General features: G+C 37.2%; 2 long non-coding RNA genes across 3 annotated transcripts; one reads left to right on the forward strand and one right to left on the reverse strand.

Moving 5' to 3' along the window:
• Positions 1-2,746: 2,746 nt before the first annotated feature.
• On the forward strand, positions 2,747-5,058 carry LOC132043130 (uncharacterized). 2 transcript variants are annotated; one of them, XR_009411677.1, is made up of 4 exons: positions 2,758-2,859; positions 2,992-3,071; positions 3,954-4,064; positions 4,731-5,058. It is a non-coding gene; the product is annotated as an uncharacterized LOC132043130 (long non-coding RNA). The 2 variants fall into 2 exon arrangements; XR_009411676.1 differs by lacking the exon at positions 4,731-5,058 and having other exon boundaries at positions 2,747-2,859; positions 3,954-4,087.
• On the reverse strand, positions 3,893-4,641 carry LOC132043131 (uncharacterized). Its single transcript, XR_009411678.1, has 2 exons — positions 4,546-4,641; positions 3,893-4,092 (listed from the first exon to the last, which is right to left on the reverse strand). It is a non-coding gene; the product is annotated as an uncharacterized LOC132043131 (long non-coding RNA).
• Positions 5,059-5,353: the final 295 nt, after the last annotated feature.

Raw genomic sequence — 5,353 nt, forward strand, 5'->3', positions numbered from 1 at the left:
GCCTTGGTGATGGATGAATTGACGCGACAAATACAAGGTGCGAGGTGCCTTGGTGTATGTTGTTCGCAGATGACATAGTCCCGATTGACGAGACCAAGAACGGAGTTAACGATAAGTTTGAGGGCGGAGACAGACGTTGGAGTCTAAAGGATTTAAATTGAGTAGGACTAAGGCATGTAATACTTGGAGGTAGTTCTGGCATATGCATGAAGGATGAGGATTTAGTGAGGCTTGGTACCCAGGCCATTCAAAAGAAAGGAAGTTTCAAGTACCTTGGGTCTATTATACGGAGAAGATGAGGATATCGACGACGATGTCTCACATCGTATTGGTGCAGGTGATGAAATGGAGACTCGCTCCGGGAGTCTGCCGTGTGATAAGAAAGTGCCTCCAAAACTTAAAGGCAAGTTCTACAAAGTGGTGGTTAGACCGACTTTATTGTACGGAGCGGAGTGTTGGTCACCAAGAAATGCCACATTCGAAAGATGAAAGTCGCGAGAAATGAGTATGCGCGGTGGATGTGTGGACACACTAGGAGAGATAGAATTAGAATGAAGATATCCGAGACAAGGTGGAGTGGCATCGGGGAGGACAAGATGCGAAAGCAAGGCCGAGATGGTTTGGGCATGTGAAGAGGAGAGACAAAGATTTGCGGGGCGGAGGTGTGAGAGGTTGGCTATGGATGGTTTCGAGGTAAAGGAAGGCCGAAGAAGTATTGGGAGAGGTGATTAGACGAAGATATGGCACGCTTTCAGCCACCGAGGACATGACCAGATAGGAGGTCGTGGAGGACCCGCATTAGGATAGAAGGCTAGGTGGCTTACCCTTTCACCTTAGTAGTTGCAGTTTCGCTCATTTGTTTATTACCTTTGGTTTATGCATCTGATTGCTGCTTATAGTTGTTGGGCCGTTGGTACTTTGATTATTTTATTTATATATAGTAGTTAATGCTCCTTTATGCCTGACCGGTCTACCATGACTTTTCGCTTTTGGTATTTGTGTTATCATATTGTTTTCGATATGCTTGGCTCTATCCGACCTTTTGTCTTGTTTTCCTCTTATCTTCCTCTCTTCTCCTCTCGAGCCGAGGGTCTTTCGAAACGTACCGCCCCTACCGTCAAGGTGGGGGTTAGGTCTGCGTACTCTACCCTCCCTATACCCCACATAGTGGGATTATACTGGGCTTGTTGTTGTTGTTGTTGTTGTTGCAAGAGACAGATTACGGCCGAGGAAGACGTTGATGGTGCCAACGGACTAATTAATGAGGAATTGCGCTATAACAAATGCTCTTTGACACAGGAACATCAACAATTAGCGATGAAAATTACCACTCGAACAACAGTGTGTATGATAAAATCATCTCAGTGAACCGATAGAGAGGGGGGTTATTCTTTTTAGATGGTCGCGGTGGAACCGGAAAAACATTTATATGGAAAACATTGTCTTCTAGCGTACGATCTAAAGGTGATATAGTGATAAATGTTGCTTTAAGTGGTATTGCGTCTCTTTTGTTACCAGGAGGTCGAACTGCTCATTTGAGATTTGCGATTCCTTTAAATCCAACTGAAGATTCAACATGCAATATAAAACAAGGTAGTTCTTTGGCAAAGTTGATTGTTAAGGCAAAGTTGATCATCTGGGATGAGGCACCAATGATGCATAGATATCGTGTTTTGAAGTTTCGATCGAACTCTTAGAGATATTCTAAGATTTAAAGATCCATCAAATTTAGATCGACCATTTGGAGGTAAAACAATAGTACTTGGAGGTGACTTGAGACAAATCTTGCAGTAATTACAAAAGGTACTAGGCAAGAGATTGTTAATGCAACTCTAAATTCTTCAGATTTGTGGCCCCAATATCGAAGTTTTAAAGCTAATAAAGAATATGAGATTGCAAGGAAGTCTATCGGTGCAGATTTGGATGATTTAAAACAGTTTTTCTGATTGGATTTTGGCAATAGGTGATGGAAAGATTGGATGTTCCATTGATGGCATTGAGAAAATAGAAATTCTGATGATCTTCTCATACATAATTGTGATGATCCGATATCCGGAATTGTAGAAAGTACATATTCCGATTACTTGATGTATTCCATCGATATAAAATACCTTCAAGAAAGAGCAATTCTTGCTCCGACTCTTCGTAACGGTGGTATCGGTGAATGATTACATGGTTTCCCTCAACCATAGTCGTGGATAAATCATATTTAAGTTCGGATTCGCATGTCTAATAATGCATTTTGGAGCATGTACATACACCGAATTCCTAAATAGTATTAAATGTTCGTGTATTCCAAATCACTCCATCACTTTGAAGGTAGGTGTTCTCGTCATGTTGTTAAGAAATATAGATCAATCGGCGGATTGTGTAATGGCACAAGATCGATAATCACAAGACTTGGAAATCGGGCAATTGAAGCCAAAGTATTATCGGGAAAATGGCCGGAGACAAAGTTTTATCCCAAGAATGACACTTACTCCATCCGATGCAAGAATTCCTTATAAGTTCCAAAGAAGGCAATTTCCAGTCATTGTATATTTTTCCATGACCATCAATAAAAGCCAAGGTCAATCATTGTGTAATGTGGGATTATTTTTGAAGAAGCCGGTGTTTACTCATGGACAAATCGTATGTTGCATTTTCTCGGTAACAAATAGAAAAGGGTTGAAGATCTTATGTTATGATGAAGATGGAAAAATAACAAACGAAGCTACAAATGTAGTGTATAAAGAAGTTTTCGCATTTAGAGGGTAGAAATTTTCATTGAATAAGTATCAACTAGAAAGAAAAAGAAGTTCGTTGTACATATGCAAAATTTAGTTGTGCATCCTCAAGACGAACATAAAGTTGATTGAGGTAAATATTTTTCGACATTTAATCTACTTTGATATACTATGTTACTTTGATATACTATGTTACAGCTTAAATGATATTCCAGTCACTGGATGATACTGTTATTTGATAAATTATCTATCTATATTTGCATAGTCAACCACTTCATTTAAATTGTATAGTTGTGGAAAGATGGATTAGCAAACATCACTTCACTTTTCCGTGATTGTTGCTAGGTATGACATAGTAGTTATAATTGAGTTTTATTAGTAAAGATATAATGTCTCTATTTAAATGAAGAATTCGAAATGTTATGGTGTTGAATTTTCCTATTTATTTCGTGGCATATGATCGTGATGTGATTAAATTTACAGATCGGATGCAAGTATTACTTTCAATGTCATGATTACCATGAAGAGAGTATTTTTTTAATTTCTAGATAAAATGATATTGCTATGTTGACTTACATGAATTCAAATGAGTAGTTCTTGCATCAAGGATATCAATTTGGAATTACACATGCAATCGTTTCTTGCTTTTTAAATTAAAGGGTGCCAACTGCTTTTGTTCCGCTATAATGTTGATCTAAATCATTTCGGTCCTTGACGTAGTTGACATGTTCAAAGAATTCATCAACATGGATAAAGTATCAACAAAACGGCTGGGGTGAAGTTATCGAACCCGGTCCGCTGTTCAATCAAGATAGTAATTGTCTTGGTTATATTGTTGAATACGGTGGATTATCCGAGAAATTCTTGACAAATAGCCAAATTCTTCTTTATTAGAGTGTGCTTATGTAGTTATCCAGTTATCCATCTCATTTTTTGCTCTCTCGAAAGTGACTGTAGGTCTTTGTAATCGGTTCTATTGTGGAAGATGCAGTCATTCGTTCACACATACCTTGACGTCAGATAGACATCTCCCCTATTTTGTGACTTATTGCAAATTGATTAGATGAGAACCAATAGAAGAATGGAATTATGCAAAAAAGAAACTCGGCACATGGTCTTAGCATTGACAACATATCACTTAATCTTAAAAATAATTGGCCTTTCTCGTTTATACTATAAACTGTTAAAGTTTTGTTTGAGCTAAACTATTTTTGTTGTGTTGATCAGGTCCCATATAGAGAAGGTGAATCCATTGCTGTGATTGCTGATGGTGAAGATGCCAATGGGGAAGCCTAACAAGCACAGATTGTACTCCATACCATGCTAACAGTGCCCTTGGTGACTTCGCTAACTCCAAAACCATAAGCTTTTAATTCCTAATTATTCGAAGAAAAATTTCACCTATTACAGATCACTCTTAATAGATTGATAATCATTTGCCTAGATTGTGATTAATATTGACACTTATCAATTCTACCAACAACTATAGGTGATATATTATATATACTCCAAGCATAGTCATAGTTGTTTAAGGGATCACAAGTTAGATGTCTAAATTTGAGATTTCATAAACATTTCTTCGTGCGTCAGAAGGCTTGTGTACACCAATGACAAAGGGGAAGAAATTAAAGGACTTTGCTCAAACTTCTTATGCATAATGAACGACTCCCTAATTCTCTAAATGATGTAAGATTAGTCTGCGCTTATCTTAGTTTTCCGGTACAGATTAAGTTAAAACCACTCTTCCTCATGCATAGTACAAAAACATTCTTGCTCTTGCTTACTAATGTAGCTACAAATGTTACATATTTCAGCTGACTTGAAGCCTGGAGCAGAGTTCAAGATTACTACAGCTGTCGATAAAGAAACGCTCATGACAAAAAAATTCAAATGCCGCCATTAAAATGGTAAATTTTATTTTAGCTACATTATTGTCATCTAACACACTTTTGCTGCCTTTCAATTTGGATATGCATTTTTTTATAATTTCAATTTGTCTCTCAGCTTGCCATTGGAACTGGAATTACTCCATTCAGTTATTCCTATGGAAAATGTTCTTCAAGAAACACGACGATTACAAGGTACACAAAACCATTTGCTTCAATTCATTTTTTATTTGATTGGCTTCAGGACATCTAAGGAAATAATCAGAACTAAAGGAGAACACTGCTTGGTTATACACATAAAAATTTGAGTGCTAGATAGATGAACTGGTGGTATATTGAGTACTATTTGAGTCAAAGATGAATAGTTATTAAACACTTAATATATCCAACATTAGTTTATTCAAACGTTTGAATCACAATCACTAGCTACTACTCTTTAATATTTGATAGGCTCCAAATGCTACCAATGACTTGTGTTGTTACAGTAGGTTGGTCGATTTATTTGATCAACTTATGAAAAATCATACATTCGATCCTTATGTAGTTGTAGAACTATTTTTTTGGTCCCTTTATTTAATTTTTGTTGTCGATATGTTGGACTACTCTTTACCGCATGGAAGTGGCAAGCCGCTGGAGATATTAGCAAAGCTAAATGAGTTGGTTCGCTTTTCACCTGATGAAAAGATTGGTGTTTTTGATGCTAATTTTTCATCTTCTCTTGCTGCACAGCTTTTAACTCAA

Source organism: Lycium ferocissimum, unplaced genomic scaffold (genome assembly GCF_029784015.1).
Source record: "Lycium ferocissimum isolate CSIRO_LF1 unplaced genomic scaffold, AGI_CSIRO_Lferr_CH_V1 ctg21469, whole genome shotgun sequence".
Classification (NCBI taxonomy): Eukaryota; Viridiplantae; Streptophyta; class Magnoliopsida; order Solanales; family Solanaceae; genus Lycium; species Lycium ferocissimum.